Below are 15726 nucleotides of genomic sequence, written 5' to 3'. Positions count from 1 at the left end.
AAATGCCCACCGCCTACAATATCAGCGCATAACACAATAATCAACAAACAACATAAATGAGATCATAAACATATGTGGCTTCTACAACATGTATTTTCTGCATTTTCTGCTTTCGCTCTGTTGTGTTACAAACAGATAGCAACAGAAAATATTTAGATGAATCATTGGTAAAAAAAAAAAAAAAGTTTTATCGATATTGAGCAATTGTAGCAAAAGAAATCACCATACATCTGAGTTTCGATTGTTTTCCCCCAACCCCTAGTGTCAGGTCAGGTATGCAGTACTGTGATGTCTTATGCTGGCATTTGATCACACAGACAATGAAATATCTTTGTGTGCTTTATACACTGTAGCTAGAACTGTATTCTAGTGAACGTTGAATGAACATAAGAGAGAAATAAGGGGGGGAGTGAGGCAACAAGTGAGAGCGCATCAACGATGGATGATACCACCCACACTTTCTCTCTCTCTCTCTCTTTCTCTCTCTTTCTCGCTCTCTCTCTTTCTCTCTCTCTCTCTCTCTTTGTCACACATTCACACACACACTGTGGTAGGAAAAAGTACATATTTATTTTAAATATTTTATTAGATATTGTTTTGTCTTGTAATGTCTGTCATGCAATCAATGACTTGAGATTTGAGTGAACATAAGAGAGAAATGAGTGGGGAGTGGGTCAACAAGTGAGAGCACATTTCCATTTCCACAATGGATGATACTACCACCCACACTCTCTCTCTCTCTCTCTCTCTCTCTCTCTCTCTCTCTCTCACACACACACACACACACACACAGACATTGGTTCATCAAGGTCAAATTCAGCTCTGTATTTTGCCCATGGGCACTGATAGCAGTGTAAATATAGATAGTAGTCTCTCTACAGCACAAAATAGCACATTTATTTTATTTCCTCCTGTGCTTTCTTTCTAACTATGTATCTACTATTCCCTATGCTTTATATTTAACATTTGTTTATTCTGTTCTATAATGCTGCAAAAAATTAGATACACAAAAAGCACAACAATGTATTTTCAAGGTAGTTAGTCATTGTGGTTCACTGATCTGAACTAACCCATGAGGAGATTACAAGAGCCATAAACACATAAGCATCTTCTAGAGGCTACAGTAAAGGGGAAAGTGTCAGTGTGTGTCTGAGCCACAGAAAAAGCCTGGTGTTTCAGCAGTTGGTTTGGCCAAAGCAATCAGGCTTGGTTTCATTTGACAATTGGAGAGATTAGACAGTGGGAAAAGCTGCAGAAACCTGGCTTGAGTTCAGACTTGGGTCTCACCATTTCTCTGTTGGGGGTGCTCATTTCACAGAATTCTGAGAGATCAGGTTGATCTATACTATGTTCCAGCAATAGAGGAAGCTGTAGTTTCAAGAATGCAGCCCTAGGACCACATTTCTACAGTCGCACTATTGGGTCCGTAGTTACCGAACGAAACTGGCACACTGTCCAAGCATTAACATCTAAGCTAGGAGCTAGCTAGCTATTAAGGGTTAAGGTTAGGATTAGGTTAAAGGAAAGGCACTGGCAAAGGAAACTGTCAAAGGAAAGGAACTGGCATGGCCTCTTAAGCAAGCGTCAACATTTAAGCTAGCAGCTAAAATATAAAGGTTGGATTAACAGACAGGGTTTGGGCATTTTTAAGACCATATTTACTGAAAGAACCTATCATACTAAGCAAATGACAACACTTAAGTTTGCAGCTAGCTAGCCATACAGGGTGACTCCTTGTAGTTGTTCAGGGTGTCTTGCGGACTGAGTGGGATCAGAGGCAGATAGCATCAACAGAAGAAGAAACAGAAAAGAAGCAACATAGTCAGGAGTCATTTGAAAATAGTCAGGAGTCATTTGAAAATAGGAGTCATTTGAAAAGTACTTCCTATTTGTCTTGCAAACCGTTGTGTAGGCAGCGACATGACACTGCATCCTGGGTTTGATTTATGCTAGAATTCATTCCACAGAACTTTCATCTGAGTTCACAGAGTTTTTGCTAAAGAAACGTCAGTATAAATGTCAACCATTTCTTATTTTTGGATAATCTGTTCTTTATTCTAGCTATCCAGATTTCTATTGCAGTCACTATGGCAACATAGTGGCCTGTCTGTCTAAAATGTCCAACAACAGAGGCGAGAAACAAAGAACCTTACACATTTACCTTACACTGTCTTATTTAGGTTATCGTTAGGAAAGAAATTTAACTTTAATGGACATTTTAATAATCTTGCGTTGGCATTGTGATAGGAAGATCTACATACTTTGGATTAGAGGACAACAAAGCCCGTTGCTGAGGGAAATCCTGACACTATAATATTGTATGTAGACCTACTGTATGCATACTCTCTGTGTGTGGTGTTGTTTACTGGGCGGATTCACCAGCTGAGAGACAGCTGTGTCTGCATTCCAGCCTCTTGCTACTTCACCGTAGGTGCCGACTGCAGGGTTTGCTGGGTTTCTGCTGACGTGCCAGGTTCATTGATTCATGGAGATGGTTTGTGGAAAGAATTAAAGTAGAAAGGAGGAGAGTAACGGGTAAAAAATGCAGAAGAAAAAGAAGGGCGAAACAAAAAAACATGCAAAGACCAGATCATGGTTAGGCTTACATAGAATAATTTCTAATAAAACATGGGTAATTTAAGTTTGTCTGTATCATTGCATTCCTTAATAAAAATAACCATTTTTATTTAACCCATATTTAATTTAGATCAATGATCTTTTTTACAATGGTGACCTGACCAAGACAGCAACATAAAGTTACAGACAACAGCAATAATCACAAGATAACATAGAACAAACACATTAACTATAACAATAACAGGGCAACAGAAATATTTGAATGCTTAAATTCACACACATAAAATAAATAAATAAATAAATAGGAAATGTAAAAACTAAAAGTAAAGCACTATTAGAAAATATTTTTGTCATTAAAGTTTAATGTCATGTAAAAGGGTTGTTAATCATGCCGATCCCACTGTGAACTGACATCTCATCCCGATCTCTTTCAGCTTTCAGCTTGTTGGTTTGATTTGACGTATGGCTGGTGAAGAAAAGCCAAAGATTCAGAATGCCAAAGAAACAAAATATTGTTTTCTGACCAGGCTAATTGACTGATAGTGAGAAAGTATCGTTTCTGCTTGCATTTGTTTGCTAATGCATCAGCTCTAAGAACTTGGAAAGCTTAATTTAAATGCAGGCTACATGTAAAGCTGTGTTGCTGTTAATTTTTTATGCATTTGTAAATGTACATTAGTTATTTTACATATAATTCTGTACTGAAAACAATTTAATCTATGGTTTGCACATGTGAGACAACATCAAATTTTAAAAAGATGAACTTTTTCCCATGCCGTGCCACTGCTAATCTGCATTATCCCGAGTTGTGCCGCAGTTACAGTACAAAGTAGGAAGGAGTGCAATTATAAAACATGAACTATCAATAAGATTGCAAGAAGTTGAATAGTAAGTGATTTTATTAAAATGAAGTTTACGCGTAACTTGCCCCAGTTCTTTGTACTAAGGGCTCTCTAGGAGGTTCTCTGGTAGGAAGAACTTTCTTTTGAGTTTGTACCTACAGTATAGCATTATTTTTTTAGATGGAATGCACTGGAAAATATTCGTACAAGTTGGCAAAGGGGAACATCAACAATGTATCATGCAAGTCAGCTCTAAATATGTGTAATAAATGTGTACTCTAAATATGTATCATCGTTCATCTCTTACTGCCCAATCCAACAACACGATATACAAAATAAAACTGGGATACACAGAACAGAAACAATCAAACAGTTACATCAAGTATTACTCTGGATGTGAGCAGATCTAGCTGGGAGTAGATGGAGCCAACAAAGAATCCCTTCCGGAATAACAGCCAAAATTAAATATTTGTCTCCATAGAGGAGAGTGAAATGAGGTCTGTGTTTTACAGCTGCTTTTTTAAACTGGGACACATAGATCTACTGTACAGCACAAGTCTAATTGACAGGCTGGCAATAAAGAGAGCAATGCAACAGACTGGACAGACGCGCATGAGTGACCATATGATAGATATTCAACCTATTGTATCTGGCCAAACACTGTCCTGCCAAGTGAGTGGAATGCTCTTAAATAAACGTTATTATAAACTGGGGGGGGGGGGTTACAATGGCAGGAGCATTAGTATTGTAGTCCTGTGGTAAGTTTTCTCTGAGTGATCTAATCAACAGAGTGGCTCCTCTGAAATAGGTCGAAATTCACAACACATTAACCTTCACCTACATATGGGAATATTGTCATGTCCAATGGCTTAACAAGCAAGCACATGTGTGCAAAGGCGATTACCGTAGCCTTTTTATCTCTTTCTCTCTCTCTCTCTCTCTCTCTCTCGCTCTCTCTGTCTGTGTGCACATTTTTGAAGTGCAGAGTAGGTATGTCTTTTTTCTTGATTGAAACAGAAAGCTGAGAAAGACAATATTAAAGAGACACTGGAGAAATTATCCCCAGATGTGCAGGAGTGCAGATTTTTCTTCATCTCACCTGTCTGTATTTTCAACAGAGCACAGTTGCCATCTCCACTCACCAGCTCAATTTTTATACTATAGTTGTGGTTTAACCTGCTTACTGCGGTAGAAAAACCCCATTAGTAGTCTTTCCTCACAACCGTTGCTCTGAATAAACAGGAACATCTGGAGTTTCCCTGGCTTCACTTTAAAGTAGAGCTGCTATCTGCATGTCTTGCACAGATTTGTCCTTTTTTGTATCCTGCCCATGATAAAAGACTGGTACATTTGTGTTGAGGATTGAGGAACTAGCTAAAGGATCAAGTGAACGTCATGAAAAAGCTCTTTCTTGGTTTGCTCTCTTAACTGTTAGATATTTATTCCTGTCCACCTCTCTCACTACTCAATTTCTCCAGAATGAACAAACCACAACTCACCTTCAGTGCAAGTACACGTACTGCCTTTCTTAGAGCCTGTAGTGATTCCATGTACCCAACTTCAATGTGATTCAACTAGTCCATTAAATTAAGTAACCATAAAGAGATTACAGAGAACTGTCCTGGTACTTTAATATGATATCGACGTGTATGAGGTTCCGCTACCTCATTGCCTTGGGTAACTGTATCAGACAAATGGCTCTATAATATCCTTTCACTGCTGGTATCCGGCATCTGCTCCTTCTGTCAATCAGTCAGTACTTATGGTCCACGGCAAGATATCGCAATAACGACTGGACAGACTGGCTAGAAATTTGCTTTAAAAATCAAGGGCACCCAATCATGACTCCTCAAGGTTCTGGTGACTCCCTGACTTTTTGTGTAGCACCAAGATTTGGCCAAAATGTCTACCTATACACAAGAAAACTAAAACTCTAGTAAGCAGTTAGACAATGAGATTTACTCATTCATGCTCCCCAGAGGATGAATTCCTTCTTTTAACATTACATTTTTGTTCCACTGGTAAGGCCTGAACAATTAAAAAAATGACAGTAAGTAATTTGTCTGATGTTAGGGACTATGCAGTCTCTAGAGACCACAGGCGAGGCTTTCTTGTCCTTTTATTTCTGTGTTATTCCTACAGTTACGTATTTAATATGACCTTATGATTCAATTCAAATTCAATGTGTGTTCAAACTTGCTTGCCTTAAAAACTTTTCGGTCTGTTGACTTGTGTTGTATGTAGATATAATAATCAAAAGTATTATGTCCTCAATGAAAACAAAGGATTGTTTACTTTATGTAAATGTATCTTTTAGAAACAAGATGATAAACATTTGATTTATTTTCTGTTATATATACATAAACTTTATTTAAGATCCAGGGGGATCCATAATATTATATATTATATTCTATATACTGTATATTCTATAATATTAGAAATTGTGTTGATGTACTGTATATCCAATCTTTCTGATACTGTTAATTATCTCATTCATCTATGTTTGTCTGAGCTGTATTGCAGAAATGATAGGAAGATTCTAGCAGTGTGAATCCTTGTTGCCAAGATTCAGATGGCCACTGTCTGGAACGGAGACGTCCTTGGCCGGGCAGATGGTGTGGCACTTGGCTTGGCCACGTTCTCTGTCTAGGTTTGCTTTTTCCCACTCTCCATCCATCCAATCTTGCAAAAAAGAGACAAAGTGAGTGAAAGAAGCGGAAAGAGAAAACAAACAAAAGATTTAGGAGGGGGAGATACCAAAAGGATGTTCAGTCCATCTGGTCACAGTCAAGCAGGATCGCCTGGCGTACCGGGTCTCTGCGGCCCTGAGCTTCCAAGCTTTGTGTCTTTTAAATATAGCTTATGAAAACATTGAAAAGAATTATGTCCCTTATTTAGCCTATTGGTTTAATTAGTTGAACACTTCATAAATTGGCAGCCACATAGTACATGGACCCACAGTGATGACACAGAAATACCAAGATCCAGATATATGGAGCATAAAAACTGAACGCTGCTTCTCCATGTTTAGTTCGGACTCTGGGGACGGAAAGCAGACCTGGCCCAGATGAGGAAGGTTTTGTTATTTTAACCTGGGCTTTTCATACTGTACATGTGCATTAGCATAACTGAGGAGAGAACAGACACCAAGATCACCATCGACCTATACTGTATGCAGATACCGATGATTAATAGTTTATAAAAAAGAATGGAACCGATTTGCATTTGCAGTGAAGTTAACAATCTTTAAATCAAAATTAAATAAACACAAAACTTTGTTTGAATGCTTTAAGCAATCATTTAATAAATTTGACGGCTACCTGCGTAGGTACGTGGAGACACGGACCTACGCTGGACCCTATGCCGTAGCCTGACGTGCACCTCTCGAAAAATGTAACAACACGTAGTGTTTTGGCAGCGTTGCATTCCCCCCTACACATTTCCTGGTTCTCCTTCTCCATAAACACATGAAATCAAGGAGAAGGTTAACTTTTCCTGCTATAGATTTCCCACGATGGATTTCAATAATCTGATGAAAGTGCTCCTTCATCTCCTGCTCCTGCGTCTTGGGCTCGGTGCCATTTGGCTTTCCCAATTTGAACCATCGCCAGACGGATTTCATTTCAGAGCTGATGAGATTTGTGTACTACGGCATAAATCAACTTTCTTTAGTGTCACTTCTGTCAAAAAGTCTGTCAGCTTCCTCCTAAAGCACAATTTCAATCAACTTTAGTATTATCTTTGCTAAAACAGCGGTCTACCACATACAGTAAAGAGTGGAAACTGCAGCAACATAAAAGAAACATTTATATAAAAACTATATTATGCAGGTCTGAGGATGCAGTAAATAACACATCACTGGCATTATTCTGATTATTCAGTTTTTATTTTTTTAGAAACTGAAAACATCAATATTTATCTTCGTGAATGTATGTGTGTGGGGGTGTGTGGTGTGGGTGTGTGTGTGTGTGTGTGTGTGGTTGTGGTGGGTGTGTGTGTGTGGTGGTGTGGTGGGTGTGTGGCGTGCGAGCGCTGTAGGTGGTCTGACAGGGAAGGGGAGTTAATCTCTGTCTGCTAAAAGCCTCCTCTGCTCCTCCTCTTTGTCTCCTTTTTTTCTTTAAATATTTCATCATTCTTTGTTGGTCTTCCCCTGTCTTTTCTCATCTCGTCTTCTCTTTCACCTTTAGTCCCTTATTCTCTCTTTTAGGCAGTGTACACTCGCCTTTATCTCTGTTTCTCTTCTCTTCTGTCTCAGTGCCGTTCTCTTTTGTTCCCCTGTCTTATCTTTGGGCTTTTTCTTCGCCTTGAGTCTACAGCCCCCCTCTGTCATTCGGGGTGTGAGGCCCAGCTCAATCATTATGCTCCAAAAAGCACATGGCAGAAACTCTAGGGGGGGAAGAAAAGGCAAGCACAGGGGAGATTATTAATTTAAACCTTTTTTTCTGATTTTTAAGTGGAATTCAAAAAAATACGTTTGTGTTTGAATGTAAAATATTGTATGTGTTAGAGAGAAGGATGAAGAAAAGTCTAGTATTTGTGTTCATGTCAAAACATTTACATACTGTACATGTATTTCAAAATGACGGTATATATCCATAGTAGTTATATTACCTTACTGCTGTCATGAACCCTTTTTTTACACTCTAAACGGCAGTGAATGGATTCCTGGACACCCACTCCTCCGTGTACTTGTGCTTTGATAAGTGCCCTTCAGCGGAGTTTCTGGGTTTCCTGTCCTTGGGTAGTGTGTTCTTTGCATCATTACTGCTGCTTAATGGGGCTGGTTTAAGGCCTAAGAGCTGCCATTAACTGAGCTGCTGCTGCATCTCCTGTCATTATCACAGGGCAATACCCTATCATTATGAACGTACACTCAAACACCACTGGCTGCTGTTTCTTCAGGCTCATGTCCATGGCACAAAGACTGCGTAATCCTTTATATAACTGTCTACTTTGCTCATTTTTGTAAGATATTAACATAGAGTTTCAAGGTTGTGTTACTGTATATTAAGTAAAATGTAATACTAGTGGTTTTAGAAATTGCTTTGACGCAACAATATTAAAGCCACATTTCCTGTTCCCTTCCGCTCTTCTTCTTCACACTAGCTTTGGCACGCCGAGGCCGTTGGCTGGCACAGTCTGTATGACAAGACTGCAGCCATGTTAGCTGCTCTCTGAGGCTGCAGTATTTTAACGTGGGGGGTCTATGGGGATTAGTCTGTATCCTTGACGTTCCACTTCCGGGATTGCTCCGGTGCCGTTGAAAATTCTGCCGGATGCATGTATGTCCGTTACATTCCGCTTTCTTTGTGTTGGAATTTCAAACTTTGGTGGATTTATGAGGACTATTGTTGACTGCTTCTTAGATCTCTGCAGGGTAAATAGAGACAGCTAGCTAGTCTATCTATCCAATCAGAGTTTTTATTTTACAGCGGCTCCGTGCAAAGAAATGCCAATAAACCAGACCATGTTTTTCACCAATCCCGGAATGCTATGTTGAGTAGCCACACCCTCCTTGGCCCGACACTGTCTATGGGATTGACTCGCTTTTGGAGCCAGCCTTAAGTAGCCTTTTGAAAAAACGGCAGTTTTTGGAAGTTCTGTGTTGGATTCATTTTTCAACACTAGAAGTTCCTGGAGAAACAATTAGCATGTTAAGCATCTTAGTTTAGCATGTTAGCATGTTAACATTTGCTAACTAGTACCAAACTCAAAGTACAGCTGAGGCTGATGGGAATGTCATCAGTTTTGCAGGTACTTGGTCATGAATCAAAGTCATTGGACAGATTGAATAAGGACTTGATCATGACGCTGGATGAAAAGTAGGAGGACCACTTGTTAAAATTCATCCACTTGGAACCTTGAGTGTCTGCAGCAACTCATAAGACAGTTGTCAAAATACTTTAGTCTGAACCACCAATGTCAGGAGATCACTAAAGTCAGGGGGATTCATCCTCTGGGGAACATGAATGTCTGAGTAGTCTCACATTGCCAGACCTTCCTCCACAGTGCTGCAAAGGAAGGCCTGGCAAGTCCACACAGCATTTTGGGATGGGAGAAAAACTTCCTTTGGTTTACTGGCATTGGCATTTAAACCAGTCACAATCGTTTTGGGCAGTGGTAAGCACCGGACGGAGCCACGGTGCCTCTGCAAGATAGCCTCTGGAAGGTTGTTCAACCGAAAACTCCGATTGGACAGATAGTGTAGCTAGCTGTCTGGATTTACTCTGCAGAGATCTGAGGAGCAGTTAACCATAGTCCTCATAAATCGACTGGAGTTTAAAATAACTAAGTAACAGATCGACTAACAAGGTCAATCTGTTATCTGTGCCAAGGTCACAAATGGGAATAAGCTGATTGTTTTTTTTGTTTTGTTTTTAATCACCAAATGAAGCATCTTTACATGTCTGCCCCATTCAACTGTCAAACCATAAGCAAATAACTGACCTATGACATTATTGTATACCATAGTACTTGCAATGGAACAAATAATACGTCCTTTAAGGCATGCAGTAAAACAATTGCACCTGTGAGCTCCACTGTGACGTAAAGAGACATCATCATGGGTATTTGTCCAGTTTATAGGCATTGTAATACAGCGGTATACTGTAGTTTTGCATATGTGACATGTGGAGTTCATGTAGCACCACCCCCACCCTCCACCTGCCAGTGAGCCCATGAGCTATTGTTGGTGGAAGGACTGACATGAATAATAGGAAGATTTTGCCCTATACCTGACCTTTTACCAGTTGAGCCTTTTTGGTGTGTTTGTGTGGCTTCTTAATTATTTGAGAAATGATATAATAGACATGACTGGGCCAGATAATAGAGACTGAGTAAGTTCCACAAGCTCCTGTGGCCTTTCTTTCCAACCGATTGAAATGAATGCAGGCTCAAATAAAAGGGTACCTTTCCAACATTCCTGAACTGGCCATCTGGAAATCCAACAAAAATCCAAATGGACTGATTTACTTTGGGCTGCTGGAGCAGGTGTGTTAAATCTATCCTGTTCTGTTTCATTTTGTTCCATTTTGAGCCATCACCTGCAGTGTTGGTTGTGCCTTTTGTTCACATTGTGTGTATGTGCTGCTGGCAAAGATCGCATGCAAGGCTGTCTGCATCAGGCATTATACATCGGTTTCAGCTGATTTTTAAGTAGGATTTGGTCAATAAGGGGGCTAATAGTCTATCGTCTCAATGAAACTTTTAGAACCACTTGTCCTGTAATGCATTACCATGTCAGTGTAGAAAAATATTCCAGCACTTTTAGCCAAGCTGTGACACTTCCTGTATAAGATCCCACTTCACGCTGTGAGGAAATGTGGCCAAAAGAACCAATAGGATATCTGGCTTTTTGTGATATTTGCTCCTCACGGAGACGGGAAGTCATCCTAAATGACTGTACAGTGTGACTGCCAAGGAATAGATGGGAAACACAGAACATAACATATTGGCTTGACAGGACTTCACTATGCCTGAGTGACAAGACATGCAGTCTCCTTGTGGATTTCCCTTTTGTATCTATTGAATATAATTTCAAATGGGTCTACTTCCTCATTTGGCACCAACATTAAGAAAATCTTGATTGGAATGGTGTGACCCATTGATTTGATTTGGTGGTGTTTGAATGGCCTTTTGTGGTTCGTAATGATTCAATATGCTGCCATTGACTGTATTGTATGAGAAGAGAGAGAATGTTTGACTGAAGCTTGGCTGATGGGAGAGCAAAGCCAAGTGATGTTGCAAATCTTATGAAAATAAATATTTTATGTAGTGGTTTGTTGCAGTTCGACAGCAAGTTTTATATGTTGGTGATTGTTTTTACCAGAGACACAAATATTTGCTTTTTGTAGGATATTGGAAAGAGGGTTAAAACCTCAAAAAGAGAGGAGTAAAGAGAAAGATTGAGTGTGCACAGAGCAGCAGCACTGTCTTGAGGCAAGACTTTAAAAAATCAGTAAACACACTCTACTCTCTGGAGTGGTCTGCCTTGCAGCCATGCACTACATAAAATGTATACTACTGCAAACCGGCAACACATGGTCAGACATGGACGCAGGCACGTAAACAGACACACATGTACACACATAATAAAGACAAGTTAACTACACACAAAGAGACACACACATACTGCACACAACGAGCCAAGAGGCCGAGGCGAACCTCTTTTACAGTGAACCTCAGGGCTCCACTCACATTTCAAACACACAGACCAACATCAGTGGAGGCAGTTTTCACTAGTACACCTGCCTCTGTGTATCGATCTGACCTGGGGTCAGTTCAGAAACTGGTTGTAGTGAAAGAGACTCGAGGGTGTGTCAGTGAGGAACAGGCAGTGGTTTAGCAGCTGGAGTCACACAATTATCTCCAGCTCCATTCGATCCCTAAATATGCATTTGATGCAAAAGACATTTTTAGGATTTACAGGTTCCATGATATTAATTTGTCGGTTGAAATATAATCACATGTTCCTGGCAAAGAGGTTTTGTCAATGTTGTTTTTATAAAATAATTGAGTCATCTATTTAAATAGGAATTAACATTGGTGTTAAAATCAACGTCAGTTATTTAAGTGTTGCTTGTACCTTGTTGATACATTTCAGATCATGGTAACATAATGATGATAATACGCGGGTCAACGATTTTATTAATTACTTAGTTGAGTCACACACAGCTCCTACGTTTTACAACTATAACTATTTAAAAAGCTAAAATATAGTTAGACACAGAAGGCAATTATTGTTTTATTTTAAATACTGTAAAATACTTTGTAAAGATCAATTTAAGATGTTCATACATTGTTGGTTGTACTTTATTAGTAATTCAATTGTAAAAAAAAAAGTAAATAGTAAAAAAGTACATTTAATAGTGTAAAAAGTACATTTTTGAGGGGATTAAGTCGCAAGTGTTATTAGTTTAGGTGTAACAAGATCTTTTTTAATCAAAATGTGGAAACTAAATACAAAACTGCACTACCTCTCCTATGAATACATAAACTTTTTTTATGATGTTTCAATTGATTACAAGCTAAATGAATATCATTAAAAGGGTGGAAATAAAATATTTTAATCTTCCTACTTTTACACTATTAACTTTAATCAAAGGATGGGAGATTGTTTTTTTCCCCACAAAGTGTCCTTATATTCCCACGGCACTAAAAAATTTAAACAGACTCAAAGACAAGATCTAGAATATTCTGACTATAGGGTTGATACAGTAGATAAGCTGGATGTGTAAAATACAGACGGAGAGTTAAAGGAACACATGCTTAGCTTTAAAGCTGTGACATGAACAACACCTTTCCGGGAAGATGTCTTCTACATTACTTCTATACATGCTTCAAAGCTGTTGGTTTTGTTAAACAGTCTGACAGCCTGTATTGTATTGTACTATTTTTGTGATATCCCAATGCCTTTGGCACTGCTGCAGTTGCTAACAAGGTCCACAGTTGCAGACGTTCCTTCTGGCTACCACTTGTCTGTACAGATATTAGAAAGGTTTTATACCTGTGGAGGGAAGGATTAGAGTAGAGATAAGAGATGAAAAGAGGGGAGGGTGGAGGGAGTGAAAAACTGCTGGGAATCAGCCCAGAAGGGCCTTGTGATTCCAAACAAGCAGTGTGTGGGAGAGGAAAGAGGATGAATGGCCACTAGTGGCTGGGCTGGAGCATGATCTGTGGTCGAGACGGACAGAAACAGAGGGCTGACTGAGTGGCAGGATGGGAGAGATGGGTAAGAGGAGGAAAGGGGGGTGTGTTAGCCTTCCAGCTATCAGTACCAGTAGGAGGAGAAGAGAGAGTTTAAAGGGGAAGGGGGAGGAAAAACATGAGAGTGAAGGAGGTAGAGCAGAGACAGCCTGCCTGCTTGGATTTGAAGGGGAAGGAAGGAAGGAAGAGAGGCAGCTCGCTTAGAAAGGACGGTGGATGTTTGTGATCTGAGAAGGCCGCGGCAACACTGTGACTATAGTGTCACTGTAAGGACACTGGTAAGGTAAGTTGGCGTTTTCAGGGTGGTTACGAGAACATTAGTTAGGTATTCAGATTTAAAATGGGAGATTTGTTTATCCAGGTTGGCATTAAACATTTTCTGGTGAAGCTGTCTGCAAAGTTGAGAAGGCCTGTTGAGTCCCAGAGGGAGTCTTATGGTCGGTGTTGATGGATACTAAGTCACTTTCTTCACTTAGTTTTGTGCTTTTGTGTATGTGTATGCTGCTGCGTTTTGGTGTGTGTGTGTTTGTGTGTGCATGTGTGCATGCGCGCATACTTGTGTGCGTGCGTGCATGCATGTGTTCTCATGCTGCAAACCCTCGTGAGATAAGACCCAACCACACACAGATATCCTCTCTGTGCCATACCCCAGTGACCGATGAATGAGCATCCTTGTAAAAAGAGCTCAAAGCAAGCTAGTCTCCTCATTCCCTCTCGTCTAACCGTCCCTCAGGCCACTTTCTGCTGCTCTTCTGTTCTACATTAATTCTTTAACAAGCTGCTATTATGCTGCTCATACAGACATGGGTTCAAAACACTCAATCAGGGTTTGAATGGGATGAGGGTTGAGTTGTTTATATGCTGCATATGACCTGCTCACAGTAGAATGATATACATGGGGCTGCAACTAACTAACATTATTTTCATTTTCAACGTTTTCATATTACTTGTTTTGTCTGACCAGCAGTGTAAAACCTAAATATATTCAATGTAGAATTGTACAAAATGGAGAGAGGCTGCAAATTGTCACATTTGAGCAATGGTGGTAGAAGTACTCAGATCCTTTACTTACAGTACTGTAAGTAAAAGTAGCAATACTTGTTTCAAAGGTAAAGTCAAGAAGTGTTACCAGTAAAATGTTCTTAAAGTATTAAAATGAAAAGTAATTGGTATGCAGAATGGCTACTTGCGTTATTATATATTTACATAATAATTGTTTATTACTGATTACTGTAGGCATTATTTCAACGTTACAGTTGGTCAAGTATTTTTATGTTCTGTTGGGTAGTGTCCGAGCTGAAAATGTTAGTGTAGATATTTTCTTTATTTAGACATTACTTTATTTGCTTGTTCTTAGTTGTGCAAGGATTTGACAGCACCGCAGGCACCTTAGGTCTGTGTAGGTAGGCTGGTATCGGAGCAGGGAGGACATGGGTGGGTCTGGGTTTTTTCTTTTTTACTGACGCAAGAGAGGCAAGAGGAGCAATGTTTCTTTGCTTGTTTAGGGTAAATAAACCACCAGAAAACACAGAAACGTCCCTTTTTTTCTGCCTGCGTGCATTTCATTTATATGGTGCTTCATTTGCCTTTTGGTTTCAAGTTTGTTTGATTTTGATTGGGGAGAAATAGCCACTACAGGTAGTTAAATCTATTATAAGACATCATGTTTTATAAATGTATGTAAAATCTAAATTGAAAGAGTAACTACTACCTAGCTATCAGGGAAAATTGTTGTTAAATAACTATCTTGCCTCCATACATAATCAAGTAATAGTTCCAGCACCATATGCAAGATTCGAAAACCCACTGACACTGTAAGTGCAGGGGTCCTGTAATACTGCTGCAGACTCTCTACAGCTGCACCATTTGAGTGCTGAAGTGAGGGCAAAGTGATGATCGCCCACATTATTGTAGCCTACTGGATGCCATTTTTCCAGTCTGGGTTGAGACGGGGGAAAGACAATGACATGGTCTGAGGATGTTACCATTTGCATGTGTACACCACTCCCACCAGTTCTCCCTCCACAAAAACAATGCTGAATAGAGGATTGCCTGATGTCACCCATTGCTGCTACTGATCCGACAAGAGTCGTAAATCCTCTAACTGCCAGTTCCTGTTGTGAACTGATATAGTCCAACAGTAGAGTCATTGGAATTTATTCTCATGAACAGATCCGGTTTCAGAAGATTTCTCAGAAAAAATGACAAATACGTCTTGGAACAAGACTTGACACCCGCTTCCTGTGACTCGGTCAACCTTTAAGTCCTAATACAGTGCCAGCTCACGCCAAATACACTCAAGACCTACATCAATGCATTCTTGTGGTGGACCAACAAAAGAAAGCGTCTTGAGTCAAACGTAGCCACTTCTCGTTTGTTGTGTAGTGGCTGCAAACAAAGGCTGCTTTTCTGTTCAAGATCCATGTGAGCCAAAATAGAGTGAGGAACAACAGGACATACTGTAATATGACATTTTGGTTTATACAGCTGTCCTATTCTATGAGTGAAGTTCTTTGGAAGAAAATGTCTCTAACATAATCAGCGGCTCTAAGGCAACATGAAATGGTGTCAAAACTGTTTTCACCCATTTTTCACCCTTTGA

General features: G+C 39.7%; 1 protein-coding gene across 4 annotated transcripts in view; it reads left to right on the top strand.

Moving 5' to 3' along the window:
- The window catches only part of coro2ba (coronin, actin binding protein, 2Ba), a 55811-nt gene that overhangs the window by 23263 nt on the left and 16822 nt on the right, over nucleotides 1-15726 (top strand). Inside the window, exon 1 of one of the 4 annotated variants that reach the window (XM_032510459.1) lies at nucleotides 13076-13407. The exons of 2 other annotated variants lie outside the window; for them this stretch is intronic. The gene's annotated coding sequence lies outside the window, so the exon portion shown is untranslated. Of the gene's footprint in view, nucleotides 1-13075; nucleotides 13408-15726 lie in introns of those variants that run through there. One more of the 4 variants, XM_032510536.1, reaches the window with a different exon arrangement.

The sequence above is a fragment of the Etheostoma spectabile genome, chromosome 1, assembly GCF_008692095.1.
Source record: "Etheostoma spectabile isolate EspeVRDwgs_2016 chromosome 1, UIUC_Espe_1.0, whole genome shotgun sequence".
NCBI classification, from domain to species: Eukaryota; Metazoa; Chordata; class Actinopteri; order Perciformes; family Percidae; genus Etheostoma; species Etheostoma spectabile.
The sequence above is the reverse complement of the archived record's forward strand: the minus strand, read 5'-3'. Positions and strand labels throughout refer to the sequence as shown.